We start from the raw sequence: 20,778 nt of genomic DNA on the forward strand, positions 1-20,778 counted from the left end.
TGTGTAAGTTTAGTTGGGCTGCACATCCATTATTTAAGCCATAGCAAACAGTGGCACCTATTAATAACTTAATCTATTGGTGGTTCCCAACTGCACACAGCTGCTCATTAGATGCGTAATAAATGCCTTCAATAATAGACTAACTTGACAGTTGCAAAAGCTTAAGAATTTATTTTTTTGTATTTAAATGATTTAGTTTGTTTCAAACTTTTCATTATTTCATCGTCATAATTTCCCTCAAAACAGAGATAAAAAAGTAAAAAAGAATAATCAACAGAGAAATGTTTCCTTTTCTTAGACATTCATTAAATTAATCATTTCCAACCAAAATTGCATCACTCTGAATACTACAATTTTTGGTTCCCTGATGATCAAGATAGACCATCTTTCTTCGAGTGTCAGGTCCGATGCAGTAGCTGGAATCATATCCCGATATTTCCTTCTTATGGAGGTGAGTCCGCCACAGACCATTAACAGATGGAAAAGAGATTCCTTTGGATTCTCAGCTTTACAGAACCGGCAAGCACTATTCATATCGGGCAATTGTCTTGTTTGAACTAAGACCGCTCTTGTCGGTAATAAATGTAGTCTCATTTTAAGGAACAGGTCCTGCAATTTAGGACATGGGAATAACAATAGATAAGGGGGTACTAGTTGATTTAAGGCCCGACTTTCAGCTAGACAGTTAATGGATAATTTGTATTCTCTTTCCTTTTCTTGGGTCTCAATCCAATCGTTCCAATGGAGTTTCTTTTTCACTAATAATGGATGACACTTCAGTATTTCTTTGTGCTAGCGAATTCAACAAGCATTCTGCTTCCCATTGAACATGTTGGGCTTTAGAGTTGCGTAGCCAATTCTTACATTTTTGTTTGATTTGCTTGATTAGCCTCATGAGGTCTGCCAGTGGCATAGATTTTGCTGTTCTCAGTTCTGCTCGATAGCTTGTCTTCCTGTCCACTAGCATAATATAGAAGGAGTGTTCATGATTGGAGTTTGATTTTAGTTTACGAGAGTCCGCAATTGCGCTATTACTGAACCTCTCTGTCAAAACTTGTACTTCCTCTGGTTTGATACACAGCCTGTTCTTCTCGATATTTAGGTATAACAGCAGTAGCCTACAAGTTTCAGTTCTTTCTTGATGGTCTTTCCAAACCAGAGCCAGCAAGCGATGATTGCTAAGATTGGTTTGGACAACCTTCATGTTATCTTATGCTGCAATAAATGCTTGTGAGTTGAAAATGTAGTCTAGAAATGCCAGAGAACTTCCTTTTTGCCACGTCCGTGTTGGTGGTATATCATCTCTCAATAGACCATCAATGAGTGTAATTTCTCGTAGTTGTAGTTATTTCATCAATATTTGAGCTTTCAATGGAAGTTTTCTCTTTGGTATCAGGGCTCCAGAACTCTGAAAGAAGTGAATGTTTAGATCTCCACATAAGATAAGGTTCAGGGACTTGTAACAAGTCCGAAGATCATCTATCTTCGATACTAGTGAATCGATAAAGATGACATTGTTAATACCCACTGGATTCCAGTACAAGTTACATATCCCTAGAATATTCCACTGTCAGTAGGTTCTTCTCTGATAATGGTAATCTGCATGAATAGCACTTCCAAATATGCTGCTAGTTTAATCAGAGCCAGAAGACCTGAGGAGGGATGTCCAACTGCTTTCTTAATGGCTCGATTCAAGTATGTTGTAAAGCCATCACAGATTGGTTGCTTATGTAGCCATGTTTCTTGTAAGCAGATGATATCGAAAGCAAAGTCCTCATTTCCCTTCCTGAATAGGTGGGCAAAGCCCTGTGTATTACATGAGCATATACATGAGCATACCTTCCAGGGTCAAGTATCTGTTGCTTGTGAATGCTAATACTTCTGTAGAACTCTTGGGGAATTTTGTTTGTAAGCTCTTGCCTCTGACTTCGCATTGGCACAGTGAGTTTCTCCTTGTTTGTTACATCTCTGGACCCTGCTAGCTTACTGGAGTCAAATATGATTGTCAACTGTTGGATGTCCAATTTGTTCCTGCTTTTCCGTTCGTTTGCTCCACTGGCGAACCACTTCTCCCATCTGCCGATTTGTATGATGGCCCCTTATCTGCTCTCTTGATCATTTCCTTTTTTCCTTCCGCATAGGTCTTCTTGTCTCGGGATATAGAACAGGTAAAGTCAAAACCATAGGGCAGAAAGGCATCTCTTTGGTCTAAGATATTCGTAAGGGTTTCCCTGGAATGAAGATGTAAGATTATCCAGTCAGTTCTTTCTTCCTCCACGATTTGTATGTGTAATCATTTTTTGCAACTTTGGCAACACATGCAGCAGTTCAGTTGATTTAACCATTCTCTCTATTATCATGTTATGGGAAAACAGGGTATATCTCGGGTCTTCAAATTTAGGTAATTGTATGGTCTCATTGGTGGATGACATATGTCTTGTATTTGTCATTACATCTTTTGACTATTTCATGTCTTTTCTGCTCGAGTGTCTGAAATATCTTTTCTTGCTAGCCTGCTAAAACGTCATATTGTTGTTGATTGGGGTCGTATAGACATTCTCCATTTCACCAGTTCATGAGAATTTCGCAAACATTTCAGCAGCACAGATTTACTGCAGAATGAAAAGACAAGACAGACTTTGAAGCAACGGTAAAGTTGACATTCAGCAAAGGAAACACGAGGAAGTCTAAATTGGGAATTTCTTATCAAATGAAGTTTGTGAAATGCAGGAATCCACACAATAAATGGCAATGCTTAGCAAAAATCGACATTTTCGTAAGAGCAAAGGTAAACTCCCTCACTTGCACAATAATGTCCAAAACACAAAGTCACACGATTTAAATTTAAATGGCAAGCCAATATTGCAAAACAGTAAATTTTGTTACGTTACCTGTTCTGTTATGTTCTGTTGTGTCACATTGTGTTATTGTTTTTGATACTAAGTGTGACATATCACCAAATTACCAAAGAATATACAAAGACAGGCTCAACGACAAATAGAGTATTGGTTTTCAAAGCAGATCATCAGAGACACATCGCACCAAGAATTGATCTCAAGGAGACGAGTGTGAACATAGAATACAAAACAGGAACCTTGAAACAGGAACCAAATGGAGAAGTTAGGACCGTATCTATAGGAAATACGCATATACGTGAAAAGTATACATTTAGCTTATAATACAAATAGCTGTGTTTATCCTACTACCTGCCTCCCTTCCTTATTGTATTAGTCATTTGACCCTTTCCTTTTTGTCAAATATGTTTTTTCTGTGTTAATGTTATTGAGAAAGATGTTTTTGAGAGAGGCTTTATTTCATGAGGCATTTTCACAGCATACCTACAAATATGACCTTCCCATAGTGGACACAGTGGCCCTTTACCCAACTCGGCCCAATCCCTCTTCCACATCCCTGTCATTACAGTATGAGATGATTTCCACCTCAGGTCAGGAATGCGATCCTCAAATAAATGTACTCTGATAGCCAAGGTTCTTCCCTCCCCCTCTGCGGTCAGTACAGGGCTTCTTTTGATTTCTTGCTTCCTGATGGGCAGTGGTATTCCCTGTATCCCTATCGGGCTCAGGATGCCCATTGGCATTTCTTTGCCAGGCTTCTACAGAGTACATGGAAGTTCCAGTTCCATTTTGTTTTTCCCTGGGTTGATGCCTGGCAGTGTTGCAAGGTCGAGCAGGAATGCTGTTTTCCAGGAGACCAATCTTTCATTGATTCGTGTTCTGACCCTCTTCCGGTGCTATGGTGCAGAGCACTGATCAGAGGATGGTGTAGGAATGAGAGCAGGGAACTCCTATTCTGACTTGTAGTTTCTAGATGTAGTATGTTTTCATTGATCACTCTTGCCATTTGACTTTCTGCTCAAGGTAGGGTTAATGACATCATTCCCCTTTTACAAGCTTAGCGTGGTAGCCCTTTTAGAAACGAAAGTGGCAGGGCAGACCTGAGAGCTTGCGAAGGTGGGTGTGATGACTCATCTGATGAGAGGGCTATCATAATGAGGAGAGTTATTTATGTGGCTGCAGGGAGCAAGATGAGTGTAGTTCTGAGAGAGTGTCAAGATGGTTGGCAGTTCAGGAGAGGAGTTAAGAATCAGAGTGTGTGGTTTGCAAGTACCTGACTTTGCACAACCTTTAACAGGAGGCTTCATCTCTACAGTGTGAACAGTTCCCCTTCCCTGCTAGACAGGAAGGAGTCCTTCACTATGCTCCCAAATTCAATAATGAAAGACATACATCTGTCAATTTTGGGGAGCTACCCAAGAGAGAGACTATTAGAGGTTAGTCCTGGCAGAGCCTTTGGAGGGACATTGGCACGCATTAGAGGTAGGTCACAAATGACTAGATTAGTGACAGAAGCTGTGAATAGGGAGTCAGGAGCCTTCCACAATCCCCTACCCCTATCAGGTTCATGATAACACAGAAGGCCAGAAAACATTGCAATCAACCATTCTATTTTGGACAAATCCCAAATGCACCAATGATCGATAAATACACAGAGAAGTATCCTCTCAGTCAGCCATACCGAACAGGCACAGTGCAAATCTGTCCATGTGTGAATGAAGAGCCACAAGCCATGATCAGAGACACCTATATGGACAGCCTGGACTAAGCACCAAGAAGCCATGATGTTGAGTTGTTAGAGACACCACGACATAGCAGCCTTGGACATGAAGCACCCGTGCCATCTGCACTTCGTGACAGAAACATGCACTCGAATACATGAAGAACACGAGCGTATAGTTCTATAGTTAGAGGACAGATACACATACATACGGTCATTGCTTTTATTATTTTTGCCATTAGCCAAATGCAGCAAGGCAGAAACCATTAGGCACAAGAGATCCTGAGCAAAGCTTGCAGATGCTTAAACGCGAATAACCCTATGGACCTGCAGGAGCATGTATGGGACCTGACAGAGCCAAGTGTATCTAACCCATGGTGAATTATAGCATAGCGTGGACAATGTAGAAACTGCATTATAAGCTTTAGGAAAATTACAGTAGGCCCCAGACCACTGAGCAAGGGATGAGCTGAGCAGCTTCAGGCTGTACCAATAGCAAGACGTGTGAGACAGGAGCCGCAGCCAAGGTCAAGAGACACGGATGACATTCCAATCCCCAGACGACAAAGGGCCCAGCTGCAGAGAAAGCGTATAAATCCTAATAATTCGGAGCTACAGAGCTCAATTTCATGGTCTCCAAACACATGATACAGCTGAAACAGATAATGGACAGTGCTTGGTGGTGAGAAAGGAGAGCCGATCCCAGGCATACAGACACGGACTGCAACAAGTATGCAACAAGTGTTGCACCGAGCAGGAGAATATTCGCATAAGGCAAAGGTGGTGCACGCAAGTTACAATACACACATAATCCCGGGAGGATAGCTCAGCGGCAACGTGTTCGCCTTGGAAGCAAGACCACACGAAGCAACACAGATTCGATCCCCGCGTCCGCGCTTAAAAACCTCTGGGTATTTAAGCGCGTTATAAATATGCAACTAAGACAAAAAATACAATTACGCAACTAAACCAAAACAAACAATTCCTGTAACAGCACCTCGATACCCGTGGGCTGTGTGAGCGCTTTAAAAAAAATGCAAATAAATAAATAAAATAAATAAAAACGTTCCCATCACCTTGGAAAGATGCACACTGAGCTGAGAACCATTTTGTGTCCCAGGCCTGGGGACGTCAGTTCTAGCCAATCACAGTCTAGTAGCCTAGGGGTAGGTAGCAAGGGCAAGAACCAATGGTAAATCCACAACACTGCAACAATGCTATAGTTAGTAAATTTGGGATGGAACAGGCCAGGCACCTGACATGGACGAGCCAGTAAAATAACACATATAGGTACTTGTATAGGTTATTATGCTCCTGATGGCCAATCCTACACCGCGATAGGTTTTTGGAGAGCGGCCCAAGTAATAACGGAGTATTGATGTGATTCTTGAACTAAAATGGCCTGCGTGCCATTTTCTGTGTTACTGCTGGAATCTTTCTGAGTTCTTGTATCGATCCCTGTTGGTTTTGGCTGTAATAAACCGCAGTGTGTACTTGCCGTCTAACAAATTAATTTGTTTATTCTGGGGAGGGAGTTAGGCCCTCCGAGTCCGCGGACCCCCAGCATCACTCTGGTATACCTGGGAGTCCGTCCCTAACAAGTTGGTAGCAGAGTTGATGGTTGGCTGCGCCAGCCCGGCACAAGGTCGTCTCCCCCGCCGTGGAACCTGAGAGGCTGCAGGACCCTCGCATATTTCAAGAAGATGGGAAACGCGTACCTGTAGAAAGATCATCAGGAGCCAGTTGGAAATCATCCAGGATGGGGAGGTGAGCACCTGGGGGACACAGCAGCCGAGCAGCACCACCAGACCACAGGGTGTAAGTATTGACTTAGTCAAACGGCAACTGTGGGTATGAGGGAGGGTATTGAGTATTGTGGAGTGTGTTTAGTATTGTCGAGTATTGTCAAAGTATTGTATAGCATTGTCAAAGTTAGTAGGGACAGGAGCAGAGGTAGATGTCCCTTTTCTATGTTTAGGGCACATTTGGTTGTAGAGGTAAACCGTTCTGGTGAATAACCTAGACTAGTGACTCGAGGACACGGATAACAGAAGATATGTAAATAGTGGTTTTCCTGTGGGTTGGGCGTTTTAGCTTGGGTCATAGATGACGGTATACCCGTAAGGGTTAGCAAGGGAGCTGGCCTAGATTGCAGAAGCTGAGTCAACTGTTTAAATTCCAGGAGTGAGATGTTTTGCACGCTAGGTGACGTAGCGGGTACAGTTCGATCACAAGAGAATATTAGTATACTCTGCCTGAAGGCGGGAAGACAGCTGTGTTTTTTTGTTGTGTGTTTTGGGAGTAACGAGCTATTACAGTGTATGCATGGTATATGATTCTTTAGCACTACCTTGCTTATTAGATTGGCGACGCTACCCCTAGACTTGCACATAGGACACAGAGAGCAAGAGAGGGTGAGGAACGAGCATTGAAAAATTGGGATTGGCAGACGAGGTGAACCAGTGGCAATGCGCGGAAGGAGCATGCGCAAGATTGTGGGTGTGCCTGAGGAGGCAGCAAACTTGTAAGGAGGGGTGGGGCTGGAGCACACCTGGGAAGTTGTGGAGTAAGACAGACTCATAGTAACTTGAAAAGTATTGATATTACATTGTACGTTCCTTCCTAAACAGTGGATTATCAGAACCCTCGACTTGAGGAAAACTCCCACCCTATCAGGAGGAGATATGTAAATACAGCATAGAATGGTCCAAAGGTACCAAGGGAAAGTTAACTAAACCATGGCCACCGTGCGGAAGCCTCTCCAAAGATGTGCAGCAATCACTATTGACACATATACAGGGTACCTATAAGGGGAAGAAGTTAACAAAACGTATGGCCATATTTGAATTGTGGTGCCTGTTCCAGGAGGGCGAGGAGGAGGCAGCGAGGCATCAGTGGATGCTGAGCCATCAGGAGGTGAAGGAGCCAGAGGCTCATCCCTCTGCTCCTCCCCATGTCCCTCCGAGTGTAGCATCTGATGATACAGACGATGAGCAAGGGATGTGCCCCGTGCAGGAGCTAAGAGCTTTATGGGAATTGAGAGCAGCAGAGGGGTTCTCAAATCCGACATATAAGCCATCAACCTATAAGAAGGAGGTGGGGCAAAGAGACACAGGGCAGCCTGCCGCTGAAAGAGAGGCGAGCAGTGAGGCATAGCAGGGTGCGAAGGAGGGGCTCGGGAGCATAGCCACGAAGGAATGAATAGGAGGACACAAACTCCTGAAGCTGGATGGGAAAACAGATGGGGAGGCAGTAGGGGTGACTAAGGCAACAGAAGGTCTGAAGGGGGGCGGCAACGCATCAGACTGGGCGAAAATAATGGACGAGGCAGATAGGAGGGAGAGGGAATGAGAAGAGAAGTTAGACAGAGAAAGGAGGAGAGAAGTTGGAGAGGGAGCACAGAAAACAAAGGAAGGAGGAGGAAGGAGGAGGAGAAGGAGCAATTGGAGAAGGAGGAAAGGATTGAAAGGGATCTCAAGGAGAGGAAGAGAGCGGAGCGGGAGCAAATGCTATCTTCTGAAGGCCACCAACTTAGTAAATCAGTTGCTTTCTGAGGTGGGAGAAAGGAACGATAAAAGGTAAGATAGAAAAGAGTGAATGCCATGTATGTATCCTCCCTCCCCTGCACACACTAGCCCCAGCTTGTCACCCACAGCCCTCCAGCTGTGGCTCTGAATGCTCACAGGGCCTAATAGGGCCGCCTCTCTCTTTTCTGCATTTTTTATTTTATTTGCCTTTGCCATGTTCCCTTCCTGCTGCCCTGTGGACGCCTTGAAACACAATTTACTTGACGTATAAGTGCCTTACAAATGCACAATAAATAAATAAATAAACAGTCCTGGACTCATCCTGGCTTGCAGAGCAGACCTCTTTAGTAGCACATCGAGCCGGACGCCTACACCTAGGGCTCCCTTCTGACATGCCCAAGTGCCCTAAAAGTATGAAGGGCCCAGGCCCCTCCAATCTGCATGCATCAGCAAGGTAATCTAGCACTGTTCCTTCTGCTCATAGGAACCAAACCCAAACCATTTTTCAGCTCCCAAAGTGCTAAGATATCATGAGAATGGCAGCAGGGTGCTGTATATCAAAAACAAAGAAATGTGACATGTTTTCTCAATGCCAGTCCCTTATAGTGGCACATGAAGAGGCAATGGGAAGGGGCATGGGAGCAGATAGGGCATTGGAAACGCAGAGAAATTCAGGAAGGCATTAACCATGCAACCTGCCTCCCGTTTAACCATAAAGCTAGTGCCAACTAACTACGAAACATGTGCTGAACACGCCTATTTGACCCCTCACATCTGTATGCCTTTGCCCACTCTCCTCTCGCTCACCTGGTAGTGGTAAGGGTGAGGGATGAGGGATTTTTGTTGATTCCTTGAGCAAGCGTCCCTTCCTTGTACAATTACGTTTAACTTGTTGAACAAAATAGCAACAGCGCCAGGATGGAATCCCCCCATGATTCCATTCACGAGTGCACATGTGAAGGGGAGATGGCTGTGCCACAGGCCCCGCTCTTCGGCATCCTGGGAATGTAGTGGCAGGGTCTGCAAAAGCAAGGCCTGCCAGTGGAAAGATCAGTTTCTATTAAACATTTTTGAAGGCCTTCCTTCCACCCTTTTTGAATATGCTCAGGACTGGAAATCCTCAAAGGTTGTGTTCAGACTAATCTCCAGCTTCTTTCTTGCCCTTGTCCTAAAATCTTGTCATTTCTAGAAGATGGTTTCTCTCTTGGGGATTGTCAATTTCCAGACCACATAGACAATAGGCTGGCATTTAAGCCTCCAAGGATCCTTGGAGGGTTGGGTTTAACTACAGCCTTGGTGCTGGTTGCCCACATTCTGAGTTATTCCCTGGCACATCCTTTGGGGCTGGCTCTACCAATGGTGGTATAATCTCTACTGAATCCACTATTTGATCCCCATAAGCCATTCAACGTTAAGTTACTTTACTCCAAGGTCATCATTTTGGTGGTAATCACATTGGCACACTTGATATGGGAATGTGGGTGCCTTGTTGTGCACAGAACCTGGTCTAGCAATTAAACCGCAAGTCTTGGCACTGTGCCTTCAACTCCAAAGATGTGTTTACATTCCATACGACAGAAATGGTTATCCTTCATTCATTTTACTCCTGCCCCCTTATCCAGAAGAGAATGTTTAAAATCTCCTTGATGAAAGGGGAGAGGTTTTCATTTATTTTGATCGTAACTCATCATTTCACAAACAAATGTGGTAGTCTTTTGGGGTATTAGCATAACTGACCTAAAAACATTTGACCTAAAACATTTGATTGAATGTTTTTCACCTATTTTTCTGTCAAATTTGATTAAATATATATGGGGGTGGGTAAGGGTATACACAGTGCTGAAAGTGGGCCGGGGCCTGCCGGGCTGGGCCCCGGCAGTCTCCAAAAAGTGGGACTGAGCCGGGGCCCTGCCGGGGCCCCCGTCCTACCACAACATTGGCGGGATGCATCATCCCGTCGCGGCCGCCACCGCGACGGGATGATGTGCCTGCAATGAAGTCAGGCAAGCTGACAGAAGTGGCAGCCAGCCACAGTGACGCTGTGACTGCTTGCCACTTCCACCAGTCATAGTAACTGCATCTGGTGAACCCTCGCGCGAGAGGTCACCAGAGGCAGTTACTGTCCCTTTGTTTCCCCAGGTCGCCGAGGCGTCTTTAACCCTCGGCAAACCTGGGGATTCCTCGACATATTTCGAGGTTTATAAAAGATGGCTTTGAAAGTACACATTTCAAGCCATTTTTTATAAAGCTTTGCCGACGGACAATTTTGTCCGTAGTCAAAGCTTTATAAAAGATGGCTTGAATTGTGTACTTTCAAAGCCATCTTTTATAAACCTGAAATGTTTCAAAAAGATGGCCTGAAAACTAGTCAAACCGTAGGGTATGCACACAAATATATATAAATGTTATGTTACATATTTCTATATTTAAAAAAGATGGCTTGCATAGTACACAAACCATAGTAAGGTACGCACACAAATATATAACATTTATATATATTTGTGTGCATACCCTACGGTTTGCGTACTTTTTAGGCCATGCCCCTCCCACAAGCCATGCCCCCAAATGAGGGCCCCCCCCTCGATTTCTTACCCCACTTAAAGCCCTGGGTATACATTAGGTTGAAGGGAAGTGGGGGGAGTTGCGGGGGTCTCCCCCTGCAATTTAGATCTAAAAAAGGTCAAACTAATTCGATCAAATGTGATTAGGTCAAATGTTTTAGCTCAAATAGACCCAAACCGTCTTTTTGTTAGCTTTGCAAGCTCAGGTAGAGGAAATGGGGCATCCCCAGCCTCCCTTAATCGATGGATAGGGTTTTTCATTTCTCTGGCACAGTAACCTAAACCAATTCCTTATCCACGGGGCATTCCTGGGAGGCCACGAGCAGTATGGTGACACATCGGGCAGAGACTCATGGCGTGCCTTTGACTGACATTTGTAAGGCTACTTCATGCATATAATGAGAACCTCTTGTTTACTAAGAATAAGCAGTTAACACCCATCTATATTAATATCGCTCACGCTTTGGGTTATTCATGAAATATGGATGGCATCAAACTGCTGCTGAGATAGTGGTCATGCGAATTAATGTTAATACTTTTCGTTCAACCAACGTCTTCTATAAAACGAATAAACTATATTGTATTTTTAATATTAATTTTAAAAAAATGTAAAAGGCAAGGCCAGGACCAGATGGAAATGTAATGGAATGGACCTGGAGTCTGGACAGGTGCGTCCGAGTCTCCCACTAAAATCCTGCGAAGACTTCCAATCCCACTCTATATTGCTATAAACAGGACATTTCTTTTAATGTCAAGCAGCCTACAATTTGTATTAATGTCGCCCCCCTCTGACACCCACAAAACAACCCCAACCACACCATTAAAAGGGCAGGTTTAATCAAAGAAAGTAAGCCCAATAAACCATGAAAAGCTCACAGTAGATGGCCCTTTAGTCAGCAGGATATGATATGATAGATTATTTATAACGTCGTAATAACCAGAGGTTTCTAAGCGCCGACCCTGGGGATCGAACCTGTGTTGCTCCGTGTCGTCTTGCTTCTAAGGCGAGCACGTTGCCCCGAGCTATCCTCCCGAAAACAAAACTCTGCAGCACAAACTCTACCGTCCTGCTACTGTGTTGTGCTCTTCATCCAATTTCCCATCGCTAGGGAGGAGCTAGGGGGCTATAGCCCCAGGTCTTTTGGTTGTAGCCCCGGATAGAAGCTCAGGGGCTACAACCAAAAGGCTAGCTAGCCCCGAGTTCATACAGTCCCGACATTAGCATAGCCACAGATCTTTTCCAGAGCTAGCAACACTCCTGCCAATGAGGATCCTAAAAATAGGGGTGGCGCAACATTTAAATGCTGCCTCGGTTGATGTTTGTTTCACAGAAGATTGGTGTTTGTAACTTGCAGGTACGACAGTACGGTTGTTTAAATGTACTGCGTAGGCTTGCTCCACTCCCCTCATAATTATCTCTGAACCAGGATCGACTACAGGAACAACCCACTAGACTACCAGATGTTCAGTAAAGAGCGACCAAGGCAGATGTAGCAATACCGCATAGCAGCAATTAGCTTACTACTGAGACAGGCCCGGGGAACCAGGTTATGGGCTCCACGAAAAGGCAAGGGCACATAACAAGGGTAACGGATGATAAAACCTGTTACCACTCTCTCCCCACAGCTGTAAGGCCATTGTAGTATGGGGAAATCGCGCAAACGGGTAAAAACAAAAGAACACAGATGGAAAGGCTGCTAGGAACCTTGATGTGAGCATTGTCCAGGTGAAATGCTGGCTATAGGAAACACTGAGCATTCATGCTTAAAGGTGGGAGCGAAACAGCATGCAGTGGAGCAGTGGTTAAGGCTCTCTGCTGACCCATTGCTGCTGCATCCCGAGGGCCATACCATGTGGTAAGAGCCTACAGCTCAAGTTCAAATGCCACCACGAAGTAGAGACATTAAAGAGGACAACAGGGCATTACCGCAAAGTATGGCCTGACAAAAGGGGAATTATTTGTATTACCGCCACCAGGGCAAACAACGAGGTTAGTAAAAAGCAGTAAAATGTGGCATGAGCTTGAGCCTTAAATTCAAAGTAAAAGAAAGAACAAATATGCCCACCTTAGAAATGGAAGCTAGGGCACCAACATAGACCCTCTTTCATTTGCATGGTATTTGCAGGGTGGTGCTAGCCCATGCCAGTATGACAGACGAGGCAGCGGGGGCTTGCAGAGTTCAGTGTCAAGCAACCGGTAAGGTGGCAGTATTCTGCCGTGCAGGAGTTGGCGGAGCCGTGCGTGCAGCGAAGGGAGCGTAAAGGGTGGGGTCCAGCCCGAGCAATGGGGTCCAGGGGCAGGAGGCGCCAGCAATTCACCCTACATACTGCCCGGCTCGATTCAAATATTTTTCACCTCAATGTATTTAGGATTTGTATTACATAGGTATTTTTTCTTCTGATATAGATATTGTATTTAGGAATTGGTTTTTGTAATTTGTTGTGCTCTTTTAAGGGTCATTGGCCCGAATAAAGTTTTAATTAATTAATTAATTAATTAATTAATTAATATGGGCTTGCATCTATAGATAAAACCCATGTTTTAGCCATTCTGTTTGGCTTTCGACAGAATCCTGGATACTATTGTCTATCGCATTATCCTTTTATCCTGATATTTACAGAACACGAAAAAATTGGTTAGATGGCTTTATATAGCACAATGGAATAGCACACCCCTGTATAGATCAAACACAAACAGATACATGTAGTCCCACTTGTTTCTATTAGCCAGTGGTTGTTAACATGTTTTTTTAGGCAGAGACCCTTCTTAAAACTGGAAATAAAAAACACGTGTTTACACTTCTTGGGGTGCTGTGGGGGGCATGGTGAGTGTGGGAAGAGAGGAGCAGAGGGGACCTTTGGATAGAGGGGGTGTCTTGTTCGCGCCCCCAAAAAAGCGGTCTGTGAATTTTCACAAGCCACTGAACTTTTAAATCTGTGACTTCTGAATATCTTCAGGTCATTTGTGTGTGTTTGACCAGTGCTGGAAAAGGTTCAGTGGAGTAGGCAAGTTGCACTGTTTTTTTTAAGGGGGGCAAGATCGAAAGAGAGTGACTGCTGGGAGTTTTAGTTAATTGCTTCTGCACCTCTCCTGGATGTGCAAGAAGCATTGGTACTGGAAATGGAGTTGGCAAAAACCTGGTGGAGTGCCTATTCATAACAAGGTCTGTATCAGAGAGTGCTCTAATGTCAGAAGCTTCTGGAACGCCATATAACCCATGCGTATCTGATGCAATTCACATGCTGGAGTCGTTTGAGGTAGCACAGAAAGTGTAAACAGGCAAAGATGTTAAGTCTGGGAAGGGTGGGTGTGGAGGTGGTGTGGTGTTGTGAAAGGGACGTGCATCCACAGCCCAAGCGAAAATGTTCCTGCTTGCATAGATCACGTTCTTAATCTTTACAACTGCATCAGTGACTCTCTTAAAAGCAAACCCGCCTGCATGACCTGAAAGCCCAGCAAAAGGTTTCATGTTCACCATAGCAAAGCCATGCCTGCCTCAAATGGAACCACAACTAAACATCGGAGGTCCTTGGTTTCTAGTGTGCATTCTCCACCCTACACCAACTTCCCGTCTCTAACTGGTTACTGGCCAGCGCCACAAGTGTAACAGGCGGGGACAGGTAACCTGTGCCCCATAGCTGCCAGAAAAGGGGGAGGGCAGGGGCAGCCTTAGCACTAGCTTACACATGCAACTGCTCCCTCTCTCCCTCCTCCGTTGCATTGCCCGCCCAAGACACCGTCGCCAGCAGAAGCAATAAGAATGAAGGGCAAGGTGTTAAAAAACACCTTGCCCTTCCTCCCAAAGGGGTGCATATCACCAGTGACAGGAGAGGCAAGAAGTAGGCAGGGAGCAACAGTGTTAGGCACCACAGTGTGCGATTGCTGTAAGCATCAGCCGGCCGGGTGGCTGGCAACACAGCCCCCCACACATGCACAACAAAGACCCAGGGGCAGCCCCTGGGTCCAATATAAGGGGCTGCCTTGGCAACAGAAAACCAGAATCAGTTTGGGTCCCTGCACGGGGACCCAAACAAAAGAGTACTTTGCGTAGGCAGAGTCTCTCTTCTTTTTCCGAAAACCCTCCCACCCTAGAAAAAGGGCGAGAAGAAAGAGAAAGAAGACAGGTCACTGTACGGTGACCACACTGTCGTGGCACAAGAATGGCGGCACAGGCCAGAGGGGGGAACCTCGGGACCCAATGCCCAAAAGCACAGCATATTATGATTAATGTCATTATGATTATGTTTTGTTATGACCATAATTGTGCAATAAAATACCACAGCCTGTTATTGCCAAAACTCACCCAATGTTTTTGTGTATTACCTGTGGGGAAAGGGTATTGGTTTCTTACACCCAGGTAATGTTATCAGTCTGTCTGCATATGGGTCCACTGGTTAACATTTTGGTGAAAATCTGCAGTTTCTTGAATACTCTTGCATTTCTGGGTGAAAAGCGTGGGTAAAACACATATTGCTCGTTAATGACATGTGTTAAAGGATGAATGCTGCCTGTTTCTCATTCAGCCACTAAACCATGTTCATGCCGAGGCACACAGTGACGTGGATGGTTTTTGAATAGTGCTTTCTGGGAGTTACATATCTCCCATCCTCAAACTAAGCCTACACTACGAACCTTTGCACCGGGGCAAGTGTAATTTTGCATGGTATTATCACCAAGGCGAAAAAAATGTCCTAGTGCAAAAAAAGAATTATTTTCTGTCATTTTTGTAACAGGGCAATATTGTCACTATTGCTAGCCTATTGGGGAACAGTACTAGCAATAGGGCAGACATTATGCTGGCGGAAAAATGCCTTGGGTGCTTTTTTGCACTCGGGCCAATTTTGCCATACTGCTGAAAAAAACAGTACAATTGCGCACACGCAACAGTTCCAATAGTATGTGGTGTACATCAGGGGCCACATTACAGAAACGTTGCATTGGCGCTAGCGCAAAGTTGCACAGCATTAGCACACGGGCAAAATGGGCCCTATTTCTAAATGCACTTGGACATATCAGAAAACCATTGCAACATGACAAGTGCAGTTAAATTGCTGTAGTGAAAAAAGGCACATTTTCACTGCAATTTTGCACCTGGGAAATATTTGCCCTAGTACTAACATGAATCTTAGTTGACACAGTCAATAGCTATCGCAATAAAAAGGATCCGGATTGTAAGTCTCTTTCAAAAAGTTGGTCAAACCAGTAAGCTTTGGACCTTTTAGTAAAACGAGATCAATTGCATTACAACAAAAGGCAGAGATTACTCAAGAGGCCAAGATACCATGATGCTTGGCCAGCATCTTCTTTCTGCCCTACATGCTTTTCTCAAGCCTCGAAAGGGTTAACGTGTCCAGTCACAATTCCTCGCCTGCTCATCATTCACTGCCACTCCCCTAGCTCTTAACCACTCAATCCCCTCTTGCCAGTCTCTATGGCTCAATATGCGGTGCCGCTGAGTGCACTGCGTCCCACCTTAGCCTGCCATGGAAATCGAAGAGGGACTCCACTCAGAGCCAAGGCATCCCTTTCAAAGCTATGTCTAAATGAGCCATATGATGGCTGCAAGTGTTTTTGTTTTTTACTTTGAACACATCATTAGCAGGTGGAAGGCTTCAAGGTTGATAACGGCACCAGGGCTCCTCTTCACTTAGGCCTAAATATTGAGTCCCAGAAAACTACTAGCTGGTGAAGCCCACTGCTGAAGGTATTATTTTGTAAATAAACAGCTAGAAATTCAACTAAGGTCCAGGGAGGGTCCAGTGAGAGTCCAGTGAGATGAAATGCTATGTATGAACCATGCATGTTTGAAATTTGGCACAGAGGGGAGAAATTGTGTCCACTAGAGGTTTGAGATAAGCGTTCGAAGGCCATGGGAAAATAATAAATCCTTGCGTTACCCTACAATTAAGAACGGTGGGTTTAGGGAGAGAGTGATATTGGCTCCTTGTGGCCTTCATGACTCAGAGACTCCCATTGTAGAAGGGGGAAGCAGGTCCGGGCACACAGCAGGCAGGCAGGAAACTCTCAGAAATACAGCTTCATCAGGAGCACATGAGGTTTTTATGTTTGCACGTTTTTCCCGGTTGAGGTTAGCGTTCTAATAAACGTACTACTGTATCTGACGGCCATTTTGTTAATATTTCCCTTCTGAAGACCTGGCTTTAGGCACAGTGGCTATTTTCTCCTGATTATATCCAACTTAAATAGATTGAAAATCGAGGTAATCAACTATAATTAGAAGTGTGGAACTCTGTTGAGAAAGAAATGAAAGATAATGTCAGTAATTGCTTTTCTAAAGCTGGTAAACATTGGCTTTGGAAAGGGTGGGGGAATGTGGCAAGAGCTGCTTAACGATTTCATTACTTCAGGCTCTTCTTAAAGGGAAAAAGCACTGTACCTCTCTCATAGCAGAACAATGCATGCAGAGGCGTTGCTAGGGGGAGGGGAGGCTAAGGGAGCTACAGACCCGGGTCTTTTGGTTGTAGCCCCGGATAGAAGCTCAGGGGCTACAACCAAAAGGCTATAGATAGCCCTGAATCTCGCCAGTCCCGACATTAGTTTAGCCCCTGATCCTTTCCAGACCTAGCAACACCCCTGAATGCATGGCAGAGACTCGCCAATGCAGGCACATGGATCTCAGAGCGCAGGTAAACAGGCCAGATTGTTTGGAACTCACAGAAATGTAGCTTCAACAGGCGCACATCTGCATAAACCCCATCAGCCCACACTGGCTCTGCCTTTCCCTTTCAAGCCTACACCTCCAGCACATCATGCTCTGTATCCCCTCTCTCAATATCCTTCTGAGTGCAGCTTTAATACTCCATCCTTCTTATTGTTTGGTATCCAGTGAAACGGTACAACAAAAATGCAGCCAATGAAAAAATCCTGGTAAAAATACCTCTTAAGAGAAAAACCCGCCAAGCAAAAAGTTCTCAAAAAATGAAGCTTAAAAGTAGCCAAAAATGCTGTGCTGCTAAGGGAAGTGTAAGGGTTAAGGCGGGTGGGGCGGGCTTGTCCTTGTCTAGTTAAGGGCTATGAGAGGGGTTAGGTTAAAGTTAGGAGTTATTTAATTTATTTATTTAATTTTATTGATTTATTTATAACGCACCTAATACCGTATCTGAGTTCAGTTTCTAAGAGCGGATCCGGGATTCAAACCTCTGTTGCTCTGCGCATTGCCCCAGTGCTATCCTCCTTTAACAGTAAAGATTTTGGTTAGAATTAGAGGAATGGTTAGGGTCAGGGTGAATGTGGGAGCGCTGGTGATGGGGTTTGCTTAGTGGTTAGGGTAGATTAAGTGTCAGAGTAAGTGTTAGGGTAGGGGTTATTGTAAGAGTAGGACTAATAGAGTAATGGGTTGGGAGAGTGTTAAAGGAAGGGATAGGGAAGGTGGAGGGGGCTGCTGATGTTGGCGTATGACAGGGCTACGATAAACCCAGCGGTTAGGGTAGAGTAAGCATTAGGAGAAGTGTCAGAGTTGCGGTTAGGGTAAGGCTGAGATTAGGGTTGGAGCAAGGGTTTGAGTTCAGGCAATGGCTATGAAATTTGTGGCAAGCTGGTGATGGGATTGGAGTGAGGTTTACTGTTCATGTTCTATTTATTTGGTGTTTTATATCGAGTCCCAGGCAAATAAAATACTTTAGTGCATTGAAGGACTGGTATTATTTAGGTGTCCAGCATAGAATAAGGGTTGCAATTTGAGTTAGGGGAAGGTTTAGGAATGGAGTTATGGTGTTTGTTGAGGTTTAATTAGAGGTTTGGGTCAATGTAAAGTTTAGATCTTTGTACTTTTGTGGATTTAAAAATAACATTTTGGCAACCTCATTAGTGGAAACATTTTCACACTTGGCACTGCTTGTATTGAATGACTACATTTTTGAAAACTACTTTTATCTGACTACTTTTTCACAGGGCTACATTTTCTTCCTGGGGACATTTTCACATAAAGCCAACTGTATCCATATTAATGTACCTCATTACTTTACTCCTTGTTTTCTAAAGCTCCCTTAATACTCCCTTGCTTTCCATCTAGATTTGTGCTATATACAACTAAATACATACATCAAACTGACCTTGGCGGGTCCTCCCGAGCTCCGGTATTGAGAATTTGCACCATGGAATACTTGGAATTATTCAGTAATGAATCAAATTGCACCTATAGCTTGACACAAACTATCATGCTTTATTACATCAACATGCAGTTTCGTAGCCCTCACATATTTCATGCCTTTGGGTGTGTTTTCAAAGCTGTATTAAGTAAGCAAGGAAAGTAGTCTAGTGCTGTGCCCTTCTTCCATATTCTTTGCCTCACTGTGCATAGCTTTGCATGAAAAGAGGTTAGCTTGGATTGTTGGTTTTTCGTGGGTTAACATGAGAGGCAGAGGTTTTAACCAGTCATGTTGATGTGTGCAGGTGAGAAGTACCCGGCTCCTGTCTTCCGGTTAAGTTTGATGGTCAGAACTTGATAATAGTCATATAGATGAGAGAACCCAAGATCCAAGGCTGAAGGTGCATTGGGCGACCATATTTGCTAATGTAGAGAACTGAGGTAGGACTAATAAGGACAGCTAAGTTGTTGCTTGATTAATGTTCAAGTGGTATTCATGAGTCCTGTGGCAACCATGCAAGGTTCGTTTGTATGTATGTTGTAAGATGGTAGATTTTAGAGGGAATGAGGTCACGGTAGAAGACTGGAGTTGAACAGATGGGAGTGTGTGCTGTGTGGGGTAAGAGAAAACATGTATCTCCCTCCAGGAGTGAGTTAGTGCACCACCCACCAAATTTAAAGATGTTCGTATTGGTTTATCTCTGTTTCGGTTGTGTTGAGGTCTGTGTCACAGATGGCCTCGGAAGTACACCAACTCCAAAAGATGGTTCAAAGGTTTTAATTTCAATTATCTAGGGCTGTCCTACTCATCTCTCGTCTCCCCTTGGGTTTCTTCCACCCTAGCCCAGTCATCCCTAATTCCCAAAGATGGTCAGTAAACCCTACTATCTTAAATCTGACTAAGTAGCAGTGAGGGCCTAAAGGCAACTGCTGTATATATCTTACTCCCTCCATGGTCATATAGGTGGATCCTAGCCTGCAGTCCTACAAGAATTACAATGGTTTTCAAGATCAGAATAGATGCCTTCCAACCGCCTAGGTCTCACTTGTCGTACCAATCTCACGCACTTGTATTTCTCACCCAGATGTTCTTGCCTTTCTTTCCCTTCCTCTACTTGCTCCTGTCTTATTCCCAAGGTCTCTCTCTTCTCTCCCATTCTCTCTCTCTGGTCTGTCCCTCTAATGTTATTCTGTCTCACATCTACTCCCTCCCCCTCTTCAACTCTACTCTCCACTTTTCTCCACTTCCGCTGTTCTTCACCACTCCACACTTCCATTACTCTCCACTCCCATTACTCTCTACTAATCTCTACTCTCACTATTCCGCACTACTCTTCCCTACCCCTACTCTCCACTACTCTACTCTACTCTACACAACACTCCACCCCTAATTCTGCCACACTCACCCTCCCCTCACTCTCCCAATCACCTTTCTCACTAGGTCTCACTCCACTACTCTCTCACTTAGTGTCACTCACCTTACACACACTCTCACACCCAAGTACCACTTTCACCAACTAATTCCTCATCTCCAATGCTCTCTCTGCAAGTTTCTTCCATGCTCTGCTCCACCATCCCACCACCGCCTGGTCTCTTGGTCCACCTCATCACCCATTGACCTCACCCAAACAACCAACACTCTTACATACTTCCTTTTTATCCTCCTCTACCTCCCCCTTCCATTGGTTCTCAGGCTCACCTGGTTGCCTGGCCGAGTCTATGCCTTGCTCTTCTCCAGGGGCTGGGTTACAAAGGTGGGAAGCCATAAAGTTATCTTTTAGCTCCATCCCCTTTTCAGATGTCAGTCCACTGGCATTCCATGATGGCAGCCTGGCACAGATATTGTCAATTTCATAGTTAGTGGTCTGGTGTAATTGAGCATCCTGATTGCCAGTCAGCAGCTAGCAATGCTCCACCAGCTCTCTATTCACCACTGCATCGCTTGCCGGTGGGTTGAACATTTCTCACGTGAGTTGGGCAGCAGGAGTTGAGACAGAGAAGCAGTGT

The sequence above is a fragment of the Ambystoma mexicanum genome, chromosome 5p, assembly GCF_040938575.1.
Source record: "Ambystoma mexicanum isolate Mex_15411 chromosome 5p, UKY_AmexF1_1, whole genome shotgun sequence".
NCBI classification, from domain to species: Eukaryota; Metazoa; Chordata; class Amphibia; order Caudata; family Ambystomatidae; genus Ambystoma; species Ambystoma mexicanum.